The sequence below is a fragment of the Chlamydotis macqueenii genome, chromosome 14 (assembly GCF_036417535.1).
Source record: "Chlamydotis macqueenii isolate bChlMac1 chromosome 14, bChlMac1.mat, whole genome shotgun sequence".
Lineage (NCBI taxonomy): Eukaryota > Metazoa > Chordata > Aves > Otidiformes > Otididae > Chlamydotis > Chlamydotis macqueenii.
The window spans coordinates 3,741,020-3,755,192 of NC_141569.1; the positions used below are offsets into that span (position 1 = coordinate 3,741,020).

The window sequence follows — 14,173 nt, forward strand, 5'->3', positions numbered from 1 at the left end:
GAATCTGCAATGTCAGGCTGGCCAGCAGCCTTTCCAGTCTGAAGCCTGGCTCTGCATGTGAGCTTTCCTGGGTGTTTCAGAGAGGTGATTTTACCATGCACCTGGAACAACAGGCAGAGAGAGCGAGACACTTCTTATCAATCTCTGCCAGGCTTTATATTATACCTGGTATGAAAGGATTAGCAGGCTTGCAATTTTTCTTTCAACTGACAGCTCTGCACTCTTCCAGCTCACTTTTTCATTCTCAGCATTAACCTTAAAAAAGAGAATAGCAAGTTGCTGGTTTTGCCTTAAGAATATTGGTAACAATGGTTTCCACTTGTCTGAGATGTGTTACAAAGTATTTCCTCAGTCCAATATGCAAAAGTCGTCTTCTAACTGCCTAGTGCATTCTGATCTTGTGATATGGAGAAGCAATCAAAGGAGGAGGAACTGGATGGGTTTCATTGGAGCAATCACTACTTTATAGACCTCTGTATGTCTCCTCTCATTCTTCATGCCAAGCTAAGTTATTGTAGGTTGATTTTATTTAAAGACTGTTTTCACTGAAAGCGATCTTATGCAAAATAAAAAGCACAGCAATCACTGGGCATATAGCTCCCATGGTAGCAAACTCTGAGGACTCTCATATCCCTTTGTTTTACACGTGAGGGCATAAGAAGCTAAATTGTCCTTAACTGAAAAGACACAAAAAATTGACAGAAATTGAACAGTTCAGGGTAAGACAAATTGGTGGGGCAAAGCTCACAGTAACTGAAAGGCAAACCCAGAGACACCTGCAACCGTGAGAGAAGATGTGCCTGGCAGCACGGTGGTGGCTAACAGCGCAGGTCTGGTCCCAAGCACACAGACCTTCCACTGACTCTGAGCTGCACAGCTACAGCAGCGCCGAGGCACAGAAGCAAACTTAAGATCCAGGAGTGCAAAGGAAGCATGTTTAGCACATCAAGTGAAAAAGAAAAAACCCCACCGAATATTCTTCCCGACTCTTATTTCTGCACACCCAAGTCTGCTGCAGGCTTCCTAGAAACCTGTGCCACAGGGATCAAAATGGGGAGGGCTGCACATGTGCTAATGGGGCAGGAGCAGCACAAAAACCAGCTTGGACAGCTGCAGGCAATTGCTTCAGGCTGCACACTGACGTCTTGCACTGCTTCCTGGGTCACTGTGCTTTGGCACAGACAGAGAGCCTTCTGAACAAAAACGATCTCAGCTTTCCCCAAATTTCAGGAGTTCTGTGAAAATCCAAGGTGTCCTGGGTTTTGTTAAGCCAATATCCCTGATCCTTGCCTAGAAATGGGTCACCCAGAAGAGCAGGAAGGCAATGAATGGAGAGGAGAGCTTGTCTCTTCTCAGAACACCATGCATGGAGAGCTGGGAAGGTAAACACGACCTTGCTTTTATAGGAGTCACTTTGGGGAACAGAGAAATAGACTCTGTCAAATATTTATTCTGTCTGAGCGTGTGTGTCGGTTGGCTCCTATTGTACACCGAGGTCACCCTGTACCATGCCAACAGTATACATGTGTCTTAAATACTGGGAAGGTCCTGACCTTGGCATTGGTGCTTCATATTTTTTCCAGGCTTCTGGTCTGCAGAATTATGAAGCTGGTAGCATGGCCTGGGAGAAAGATGTGTCAACCCTGCCCCTCTCCCCGAAAAATGCTGGCAAGAGCAGAACAAAGCCCAGAAACCTGAAGATCATTGAAGGAGAGGGCCAAAGACAAACAAGAAACCTTCCAAGATCTCTAGTCCCCAGTTCCTCATCACAGATGTGAATCATATCTCATCCAGACCTATGCACCTCTTGCACCTTGTGCTCTTGGCCACCAGTGATAAAACGCCTGTCATTCCTAAAGAGGCAGGTCCAAAAGAGACGTATGCCAAGCACGGCAGAGATGGAGCTGACACTCAGGCAGGGCAGGGGCTCTGTCTGCTTTGCACCCCTCCAGCAGAGTCCTGCCCAGAAAAAGGGAGGAGAATGTCTTGCTGTCTTCGGCTGTCTTACTGCAGGAGGGAAAGGAATTGTGCGTTCAGCTTGCAAGCTACACTTCATGGAGTGTAATTCCCCAGTTTAATCAGACAGGCCAGCAAAAGGGGAATCCAATCCAGAAATATTTTGGACTGGGAAAAGCACTGTGCACAAAGAAACAGAGCTGTGCTCCCTGATGCCCAGCTCACCTGTGCTACAAGTGGGGCTTGTGCTTGGGCAGCAGCATGAGAAAAGCAGGCAGAGTCCCACGCCTGGGGACGCAGCATCCAGAGCCACGCACAGGCTGCTCTGGTCAAAAGGGAAGCACAGCCTTGGTCACCTGGAAGGGCTGTTCTTGGCTGGAAAGTCTCTCTTGATAACTCCTGCACCTTTTAGAAAAACACAGAAATCCTCATTTAGAGCCATTAACTGCTGCTGAGTCTGCGTATTGGCAGCCAAAGACCTTCCGCTGTTTTCTATTCATATTGTTTAAACTGCAGCCCTTATTCCTAGCCTGAATTTAAATTTGGCTTCCACCCAACAGATCTCTCTGCCTTCCTCTGGTAAATTTGGATCCCATCTAGCAACCAGAATCTTCTTCCCTTTTTAGGTAGCTGTAAACTATGAGGGAATCACCTTTCAACTTTCTCCAGCAGTAAACTAAAGTAGCTTGAGAGACCAAAACACCATGCAGAAAGCTAATACTGGAGAATGTAAAAGACAACATTTTACATTTTGGTTCATTTTCAGCTTTAACATTTACCCATTTCCTATCTCTGCCCTGTTGAAATCACAGAGTTGCAGCTCAGAAAGTCACAAGCTTGTTCAAGCAGTTGTGAGGATTTTAAAAGTGTCCCCTTCCTTTAGTGCTCTGAACATTTTGGGTCATTTTGATCTCCCTGTTTGATACTTTTTCAAATACGTTGGGAAAACCAAGTCACTAGCTTCATACATATAAAGATAAGATACTATCCCTGGCAAACAGTCTTGGGCGTATACCAAGCAGGGTCCAGGTCCAGTTTCCCCACGTTACCACCAGCTCCTGGCTTCCCAGCCTCCTCTGCACAGGCTACTGCTGCTCAGATGCAGCCGGTACAGCTTTTTCAGAGCTTTCAGCTTTTGTCAGAGCCAAAACACCGAACCAGGGCCACCCGAATGACCCTATCTGCCCGGCGCAGGCTGAGCTGAAGCTGCCATTCCAGCTCCTCATTATCTGCATCTCATGGCTGTGGTCTGCCAGCTCGTCATCTCCTCCACAGCTAGTTTAGCAACGCACAGCGCTCAGCTACCACTGACACGGGGTTCACGAAAACAGGGAGGAGGTTTTTGGCTAGGCTTGCCAGACTGAGGCTACAGCTAGCTTCAGGCAATCATTTAGGATCCAGTATCTCTAGTCATCTTGTAATCCTGTCAACCCCTCCTCTACCCAAGTTTGAGTCTCCTCTCTGGGGGGCTGAAGATCCACCAGGCTCACAAAGCTTGAGGTGCTGGACAGAAGAGGCAGCTGCACTCCAGTCAATTTTTCTGATAGACAACCACGTCAAGCGTACGGTGTGCTGTAGAACACCATAGAAGGTTTAATCCTCGTAAAGCTGAGACCAACAATAAATACAGATTTTCTACAGATTTTTGCTCACTTGAAAGTCAGATGAAATCCAAGAAACTATTAGATCCCAGCCTATGCTACTTGTGCAGGCCATAGAATTAACCTTAAAAAATGCCAGGGCCAGATTCACCAAATGCACACAATTCCCTAACCTGTTTCAAGAGTCATGTTTCACTAAGAGGACTTTGCAGGACAGGTCCTGGTGTCTGCTGCCAAGTTATCATCTCCTCATAGAGGGGAAAAGGTTACAAAAGTCTAAAAAATTGAGCTCTAAATTACACCACATGCGTTACCATAAAAGGACTTATATGTACACACTGCTTTAGTTAATTGACTTCTGATTAATTTGATATTACATTGAAGCACTTTGATGATAACAACACCTCTTTTACTCCTGGTACCTACAGTATGCCTGAAAGCACCTTAGAGCCTCAGCTCAAAACATCATTAATCATAAACGGGCAGAGTGCCCAAATCGAGTCCAACAACAGAGCAGTAACAAAACCACATCTCACCCACAAAGCATCGTATGTAAACAACCCCTCAGCAGCATAAAGCAGAAGCAAGTCATCCCAGGAAAGGTGCTCAGTTCTTCAACAGCCACCAACACCAGCCACAACCACTACCTCAAGACCTGCATCTTGATCATTGTGGGAGATCCTCCAGAGCGGACAATCTACAGACATCTGGGATCTCCGGGCAACAGACGCGGCAAGTAGACGTGACTTATCTTCCTGGCCTCCTCCAGAGGAGGAGTGCCAACCACTGGAGTCTCCCTCACACTGCCTGGCATATGGAGGGGTGGCAAAATGTTAAGGTAGGTGGATCTGGAGAACTGGGAGGACAGGATCCTTCTGTATCTCTCTGAGCAGCTGAGGACGAAGGCAACTTAGCTTGAATTCCCATGACCACAGAAAAGGGAAGCTGAAAAGTAGTTTCTCAAAGGAAGTGGAAGAGATGTGAGGAGACTTAGGACCTACAAACTCACAGGTGATGCCTTGACGTGCCTACATCAGAGCAATGGCTTTCAGCACACACCCCGCACCTGACTGCAATTCTCAGCTCAGGACACTCCTCTCCCAGAAGGGAAGGGAAGCTGCACATGGGATCTCTTGGAAATGTGATGTGTTTCTCAGGCTGTCCAAGTCATTGGCCTCACTACAGCCCTTCCACACAGGCACTAGGACTTCCTGCCTCTAGGCTACTGCACGGAGGTGGAGAATCATAGAACCACAGAATGGTTAGGGTTGGAAGGGACCTTCAAAGGTCATCTAGTCCAACCCCCCTGAAAGGAGCAGGAACATCTCCAATGAGATCAGGTTGCTCAGAGCCTCATCCAACCTGGCCTGGAATGTTTCCAGGGATGGGGCTTCCACCACCTCTCTGGGCAACCTGTCCCGGTGCTCCACCACCCTCAGTGTAAAAATTTTTTTCCTAATATCCAATCTAAATCTACCACCCTCTATTTTAAAACCATTACCCCTCGTCCTGTCACAACAGGCCCTACTGAACAGCCTCTCCCCATCTTTCTTGTAGGCCCCCTTGAGGTACTGGAAGACTGCTATAAGGTCTCCTCAGAGCCTCCTCTTCTCCAGGCTGAACAGCCCCAGCTCTCTCAGCCTGGCCTCATAGGAAAGGTGCTCTGATCATCTTCGTGGCCTCCTCTGGACCCTCTCCAAGTGATCCATGACCTTCTTATGTTGGGGCTCCAGAACTGGACACAGTATTCCAGGTGGGGTCTCACCAGGGCAGAGTAGAGGGGCAGAATCACCTCCCTCGACCTGCTGGCCACACTTCTCTTGATGCAACCCAGGATGCGGTTGGCCTTCTGGGCCGCAAGGGCACATTGCCTGCTCGTGTTGAGCTTCTCGACCACCAGCACTCCCAAGTCCTTCTCCTCAGGGCTGCTCTCGATCCATTCTCCGCCCAGCCTGTATTTGTGCCTGGGATTGCCATGACCCAGGTGCAGGACCTTGCACTTGGCCTGATTGAACTTCATGAGGTTTGCATGGGCCCACCTCTCCAGCCTGTCAAGGTCCCTCTGGATGACATCCCTTCCCTCCAGCGTGTCAACGGCACCACACAACTTGGTGTCATTGGCGAACTTGGTGAGGGTGCACTCTATCCCACTGTCCATGTCACCAACAAAGATGTTGAACAGGGCTGGGCCCAACACAGACCCCTGAGGGACGCCACTCGTGACCCGTCTCCACCTAGACATCCAGCTGTTGACCACCACTCTCTGAGTTCGGCCATCCCACCAATTCCTTATCCACCGAGTGGTCCGTCCATCAAACCCATGTCTCTCTAGTTTAGAGAGAAGGATGTCGTGCGGGACAGCGTCAAAAGCTTTGCACAAGTCCAGGTAGATGATGTCCTTTCCTCGTCCGTTGTCCACGATGCTGTCACCCTGTCATAGAAGGCCATCAAATTGGTCAGGCACAATCTGCCCTTGGTGAAGCCATGTTGGCTGTCACCAACAACCTCCTCGCATTCCATGTGCCTTAGCATGGTTTCCAGGGGAATCTGCTTCATGACCTTGCCAGGCATGGGGGTGAGGCTGACCGGCCTGTAGTTGCCCAGGTCCTCCTTGTTCCCCTTTTTAAAAATTGGGGTTATGTTCCCTCTCTTCCAGTCATCAGGGACCTCACCAGACCACCACAACTTTTCAAATATGATGGCCAGTGGCTTGGCAACTTCATCTGCCAGTTCCCTCAGGACCCGCGGATGCACTTCATCAGGTCCCATGGACTTGTGCACCTTCAGGTTCCTCAGATGTTCCCGAACCTGCTTTTCGAGTACAGTGGACGGTTCTTCATTCTCCCAGTCCCTGCCTGTGCCTTCCATGGCTTGGGTGGTGACACAAAAGTCCTTATCGGTGAAGACTGAGGCAAAGAAGTCATTGAGCATCTCAGCCTTCTCCGTGTCCTGGGTAACCAGGTCACCCATTCCCTTTCGCAGGGAGCCTACATTCTCCTTGGACCTCTTTTTGTCTCCTACATACCTATAGAAGCTTTTCTTGTTGTTTTTGACATCCCTGGCCAGATTCAATTCTGTCAGGGCTTTAGCCTGCCTCACCTGATCCCTGGCCACTCACACAGCCTCTCTGTATTCTGGCTACCTGTCCCCACTTCCACCCTCTATAGGCTTCCTTCTTTACTTTCCGTTGGTCCAGGAGCTCCTTGCTCATCCACGCCGGCCTCCTGGCCTTTTTGCCCGATTTGTTCTCCATGGGGATGCACCGCTACTGAGTTTGGAGGAGGTGCTCCTTGAATATGAACCAACTTTCCTGGGCCTCTCTTCCCTCCAGGGCTGCCTCCCATGGCACTTTGCCCATCAGATCCCTAAGAAGCTGCAGGTCCGGCAGTGTCTCCAAGGGTCTGCACTCCCTGTTCTCATCAGGGACATCTGGACACCTAAAGGATGCTACAAGCACAGTCCTTAAGGCTTCCAGGCTCCTTGCCATTGAAGTACAAGATCTGGGGTCATGATACCTACTCAGGCCACATCTCAAAGGCTGCTATTCCCTGAGCTCCTTCTGGAGGGTCCCCACCACTTTGCTGTTCACAGTCTCACCCGCAGGAGTACAAGCCTTCCCTTTTACGTAGGGCACCTCAGATGGGATAGTTTCAATGTTCTCCCAGACAGAACATTCCAGAATTCATCTTTTAATGAGAAATGTTTTGCAGCCTCAACTTGCCCCAAATTCAAACACAAACTTTGCAAATATGGTGACACCTTACCAAACAGAATTTTTTCCCATTTCTGTCATGTCTACTACAAGGTCGTAGTAGTACCAGTACCACTACTACACCAGACATGTCTTTGTGGGTCAGCATGCTCTGCACTGGGCTAATACATCTTACTTCTTGGCTAATGCAGCCCTACTGCTTCTGAGATGTTTGCTGCCTCTACTGTTTTTATCAGAGGTGATGCTCCTTTGGTCTGTATTTTCTTTGGCCTTTATTTGACGAGAAGACAGAACTGAAGCTCAGCAGCAGCAGCAGCAGCTCCTGCCCACCGTGGCTCTTTGACCATTTCAATACTGGCTGCAAATACCAACTTGTCAAAGAGGGATCTGCTCTGAAGAAAGCTCCTTCTAGCCAGAAGGAATGAAAGCATGAGCTCCACTTGAAAAAAACCCCTTGCTTAACACTTAATGCGCTTTAAGCGTTTACCCTCCTTTTTTCTGGGTTTTTATAGAGACAGTAAAACCGCCGTCACTGCTGTGCACCTAGGCAGGCTGTGGCATCTGCAGCTGGGACTCTGAACAAAGTTCAACTCTTTGCTGACAGGGTCACAAGAACTCCTCTGAACCTGTGACCCTCCGATGCCACTGACGGTAACAGGGTTGTATTTAACTAAAGCCATATCTGAAAGATGGGAGTGAGCAAAAGATCCCGGATTTATTCAATGGATGGACACAATCTCCACAAACCATACACATTCAGAGCCTCCAGAAGAGAATCTCAATGTCAAGCTGACATATCACCCTATCCCAGCCTCTGCTGCAACCCTGGTGGGGTTACTGGTGGGTAACTACAGGCTCCAAATTGGGAATATACAATATAATGTAGCTGTAACATGCTTTATGCTTTAGGCAACTTATATTTACAGTTTATGCAGAAAAGGACCATTAGACTTTCTCACAGCTGTTAATATGACTGTCTTTGCACAGTGCAGCAGCTCACTCAGACATCTCTATCCTGGGCAGATAAACCACAATGTCAAATTTAAATTTTCAAGGAGCAGCACTCTGCTGTAGCCACTATTAAGCCATTCAATGATCACATAGCCATGTTTCTCCCTCTCTCTTGATGAGAGGGACTCCACCATGGGAGCCAGCCCTAGATGACAGGGCTCACCTTGGGTGTTTACATCTTGCCTCCACCATCCATGGGTCTATCTGTGCAGTAACTGTAAAGACGTAGGTTTCACCAAGAGTCAATAACCCAAAGCTCTCCAAGGACACGGGAGATGTGCTCTGCACCTAGCATGCACCATGCTGCTGTGCTCTTCCCACAGAGGTACGGCAGCAGGAGTCAGAGATGGATAAGGAGTTGGCTGGATGGCCGCACTCAGAGTGTGGTGGTCAACAGCTCAATGTCCATGTGGAGACCGGTCACGAGTGGCGTCCCTCAGGGGTCCATGTTGGGCCTGGCCCTGTTCAACATCTTTGTCGGCGACATGGACAGTGGGATAGAGTGTACCCTCAGCAAGTTCGCTGATGACACCAAGCTGTGTAGTGCCATCGACACACTGGAAGGGAGGGATGCCATCCAGAGGGACCTTGACAGGCTGGAGAGGTGGGCCCGTGCCAACCTCATGAAGTTCAAGCAGGCCAAGGGCAAGGTCCTGCACCTGGGTCATGGCAATCCCAGGCACAAATACAGGCTGGGTGGAGAATGGATCGAGAGCAGCCCTGAGGAGAAGGACTTGGGAGTGCTGGTGGTCGAGAAGCTCAACATGAGCAGGCAATGTGCCCTTGCGGCCCAGAAGGCCAACTGCATCCTGGGTTGCATCAAGAGAAGTGTGGCCAGCAGGTGAGGGAGGTGATTCTGCCCCTCTACTCTGCCCTGGTGAGACCCCACCTGGAATACTGTGTCCAGTTCTGGAGCCCCCAACACAAGAAGGACATGGACCAGTTGGAGAAGGTCCAGAGGAGGGCCACGAAGATGATAAAAGGGCTGGAGCACCTCTCTTATGAGGCCAGGCTGAGAGTTCTCCAGTTCAGCCTGGAGAAGAGGAGGCTCTGGGGAGACCTGATAGCGGTCTTCCAGTACCTCAAGGGGGCCTACAAGAAAGATGGGGAGAGGCTGTTCAGTAGGGCCTGTTGTGATAGGACGAGGGGTAATGGTTTTAAAATAGAGGGAGGTAGATTTAGATTGGATATTAGGAAAAAATTTTTTTACAATGCGAGTTGTAGAACACTGGGACAGGTTGCCCAGAGAGGTGGTGGAAGCCCCATCCCTGGAAACATTCAAGGCCAGGCTGGATGAGGCTCTGAGCAACCTGATCTAGTCGGGGATGTTCCTGCTCCTTGCAGGGGGGTTGGACTAGATGATCTTTGAAGGTCCCTTCCAACTCTAACCATTCTATGATTCTATGATTCTATGATTCTATGAAAGGCTGGAGGTGCCCATGCACATGGCCACTCAAACGCTTACCTGAATAGCATAACAGCTAGAAGTAATTCCCGTACAAATCTCGAATATTAAAATCCAGGGCTGAAGTGCTTGGATTTGCCAAACCTAGTACTCTATGAACACTAGCTGGTTTGCAAACAATGTAATTGGAGTAGAATTGCTATTGTGTTTGTTTGTTTTGAATATTTTTGGCCAGGAAGTTGTCCTGGAGGTATAGTTGAGCATAAGTGGTCTGGTGGAAAAATGTCATTCATTCTGTTCCTATTAAAACCAAAAACAATAGCCACACAAAGACAGCATCAACAATTTCTGCTCTTCATGCCTCTAACAATGTGTTTTCAGCCCTAAAGGCAACATCTTGTTTTTACCCAATTGATTCTGGGATCATATTTTATATAATCAAATATATCTTTGAACAAAGATATATTTTATGAACTGCTCAATATCCAGATGACCTTGGAAACAGCAATTCATAAAATATAGCTTTATCTCTATCTTCACAATCAGCTAGAAAAATGGCCCACCCATACTCTGTGGATTGCCAGTCACGACTGAGCCAACAAACAAATTACCCAGAGCATCCAAAACTTTAAAATACATTAATTCTTTGTTTCAGCCACTGAACACTAAGCACAAATTACTTGCCCTAGTGCCCTGGTAAAGACCTGGTGGCATCCATCATCTTTCAATCACCAAAGGAAAGTGTAACCCTCATCCTAAGAGACAAAACAATTTAAGTTAGCAAAAAAACCTGTTTCATTAAGTGTTTATTATTAAATCTGTACATTAAACCATATATAGACCCCTTACGGTCATGGCAAAGCTCAAGGTTACATTTCAGGTTACAGGGAAGTATTTGCTGATGTAAAATGGTTGTTAGTGGAATATCATCGGTTCTAGAAAGGGACAAAAAAAAACCTATTTGAAGTCTTATAGTTCTATCAACCACAGGAGTGTTTCTTTAAAACATAGGAGAAAAAAAGCTCAGTTCAAAAGGAGCTGAAATTCTTTCAGCTGAGACTGTCTGCACTGCCTGGGTTCTCCCAATGACAAGAGGACAGAAGACACACCATCATGGACTGGTGGGAGAATTGCAGGTAAACTTGCAAAAACAAGAGCCGCTGCAATGCCATGGGTGCAGAACAACCCCAAACACCAGCCACCATGTCCTTCAGATAAATCAGCCACTACAAATAGATAAATGTGACCAAGTGTCTGAGAGAGGCACAAGGCTTACCAGGTGAAACCTCCTCTCTCTGCCTAGCCCTGTCTCATGCCCATCAAAGCTAGGTGTAAAAGCAAAGGACCAGGGATGCACTCAGCTTTAGATGCACAGCACTTATGGACATCTCATTCCTCCTCTCTATATTGTATTTAAACATAATGAGGACCCCAGAGATGTTAAATTACTGAGATGCGATGTCTGAGGTCACAGGATCGTCTGCAGCACCTCACCGCAGAGGGACTGTTCAAACCCACCCCACATCACTGCAGAATCTGCCTCCTTCCCTGCTCAGCAGACTTACAGGTGAGAGTAATTTTTAACAAGTGTTTTTAAACAAGCTTGACATCAGCAAGTAGGGGAAAATCATCAAAATTTGGGATCAGTTACGAAGATGTTAATTCAGGTCAGGTAGAGGTCAAGTGAAGGTCAGATTGAACAGCCTAGTTCACAACATTTTTTGGGTATTTCAACCTCCAGGGAAGTCCTGGGCCAGAGGATGTCCTGCTGTTTCATACACGACCAGGTTGAAACACTGCACAAAGCAGGCATCCTAAGAACAAAGCACAAAGCACTTCTGGACAAATACATTCTATCAGCAGTTTCTAACATTGAGGTGGGGAAATTTTTAACTTTTAACATATCAAATCATATTCGCTAGCAATCCGTGACAAAAACCAACCACTTGCAGTCTTAATTACCTTTTTTTTTTTCCATGTCTCTGCTAACTTTGAAAGTTCACCATTGTCTCTGGTAGGGTTTTGACAAATCCACTAGAGGGTATTTCCAAAACAGAAAGCGGTATTTTTATCAGGATCTCCCCACAAGAGACCCTGGGGCTTGCATTAAAGACTTGTTTGTTCTCTGTAATATTATATTAGAAAGATTAAAAGTTTTCCTGTTAGTTCAAGAAATGCTTTAAAGCACTGGTACCAAAAGAACCTCAGACAGTGACCGCAGGTCTGTTTTTCATCCAAACACAGGAAAACGAAAGAAAATAAAGATCATCCCTGAGATAGCTTTTTCAAGGCAGTCAGATACATACATGCCCAAAACCCACCAAGTGTGGATGGAATTACCACCCTATACTACAATATTCTCTCGATGCCCAGGACGCCCTGGGTCTCTGCCGCCGCTGGAGCTATGGACTGTGTCAGGCCGAGTTCTGCTCCCTTCCCACACATTGACCTCTCCATTGAAATCAGCAGGACCCCCTGCAACAGAACATGATCTGCAGAGAGGGACCGTCCGTGCTCCGTGCCAGCAGCGCCCGCATGCTGGCCGAGCCAAGGGAGCACCCAAGCCCCGCAGAGAAGGGGCCGTCCTCCTCCGTGGGCTGCAGGGAAGCAGCAAGCTGTAAATTCCATTTGGGACTCTGGGCACTGCCCAGTGGAGACACTAACACAGCGTGTCTCCTGCCTTGTCCAGAGTGCGGCTTCCCAGCATTGTTCTGAATAGCTCTGGACCCCCACTGAAGTGCAGTGATGGGTGGCTTACACTGAAATGTCCCCCAACCAGGCTGATTTATGGCTGCCAGGAGTCTCAAGGATGTCAGCTCTTCCTGATTAATTTTTTTATCCTTATTTTCCCTCATTTTATATTTGAACATTGCTTATTGCAATATTCTTCAGAACTATTCTCTGGAAAGCCATAGTGGCTAATTTTTGGCTTGTAAATTGCTCATGAGCAGTTTGTGGCTTGTGTTTAAAAAAAAAATCAGGCAACTCTGGCTCATTTGGGTTGGATAACGAGATTTTGTGGCCTACATCAATTCTAGTCCCTGACAGCAGTGACAGAGCTTTTATTATCACAAACACACAGTTGCAATTTTAAAATTTGCTTCCTGTGACTTTTCGTTAAAATTTAATCAACAGTCCCTGCTTCCACAAACACTTCTGGCAGAAAGTTCACTTTATAGAATATTCACGGGCAATGAGTAAGAAGGAAGGTAGATAAAATTTGAGGTTTTGATGCAATCAAACCCTTGCTGGTTGTCCAGCTACTCCACTGAAGGATTTAGGGAAAGGCAGCAAAGGAAGGTGTGGCACAAGTAATTTTCTAGGAGATACTGCAAGCAACCAAAACCAAAGACAAATGATGCAGTAATGAAATGCTGGTGAAGAAAAGACAATAGGCACCATTCTGATGGCCCAGGACAATTCTGAGTTAAAATTGGACCTGCTTTACATCTAGCTGCAAATCACAAGGTGGGAACTTTCACCAAACTGGCCAACAGATCCTGCACGACACAAACAACTTAAGGTGAAAACCAGAGTTCTGAACAAAAGATGATTGTTGAGCAAAAAGCTATTAATAGTGCTGGGTTTTATCCCAGAAATGTTGCGTAAAGTGGGACAATTCACATCCCTTCTCTGTGCTTCCATTTCCTCTCTCAAAGATCCCAGGGACTGTCTCTTCTTATGACTCTGTGCTGTGAATAGCACAAGGGGAACAATGCTGCAGTCAGGACCTCTGGATGTCACCACAAATGCCAATTTTCAGCACCAGTGACGACAAGTGGAAGGAGTTTGGGATGCAAGGAAGATCTGAGAAAAGACAGAGCACAACGTGGGATTCATCTTGTACTATAAGCATGGACGGTTCTCATCTTCATACAAGAGTGACAGGGAAAAGCAAGGAAGCAGTTGAGCTAAACAAGAAAGAGGAAGGCGGAAGGCTCTCTGCCCAGATGCTCCAGCTTAAGCAGAATTCCTCCTTCACTTTAGCACTCTCTCTGCTCCTCCATTCCACCATCTCCTCAAGGCATCCATGAATGCAGAGGAATGCACCCCCCTAGAAGCCCAAAAAAGGCATATTCAGGAGTCTGAGAAAGAGTATGAAAAACCTGATGGAAAGAGTGGGGTCTCCTCTGCTGGGGAACATTTTTGTAGGAAACACTCCGTCTAAATACCCTGTGCTTGTGACTTTCTGACAAACATTTACCATCTTCAGCATCTACAGAACCAAACTGGAAAGGCCCAAAGACAGGGTTCAGGGGGACAACAAATCACAGGATTACAAGAATAAGCTTGGAAGAAGCCTTCAGAAGTTCAGCAGACCGCGTCCCTGTCCTGAGGTGGGATCAGCCCTGCAACATCCATCCAGCTCACCAGGATCCAGACACACGAACAACCTAGTACTACACAGCTACGCTGCATCCCACAGAGTGCCCCAGTACCTGGCTGACTTCAAGGATATACCTGATCCCAACCTCACAACCTCTCCAA

At 47.4% G+C, this 14,173-nt stretch overlaps 1 protein-coding gene across 2 annotated transcripts in view; it reads right to left on the reverse strand.

Moving 5' to 3' along the window:
* NRG2 (neuregulin 2) overlaps positions 1-14,173 on the reverse strand; it is a 185,129-nt gene that overhangs the window by 71,009 nt on the left and 99,947 nt on the right. The gene's annotated exons all lie outside the window — the stretch shown is intronic.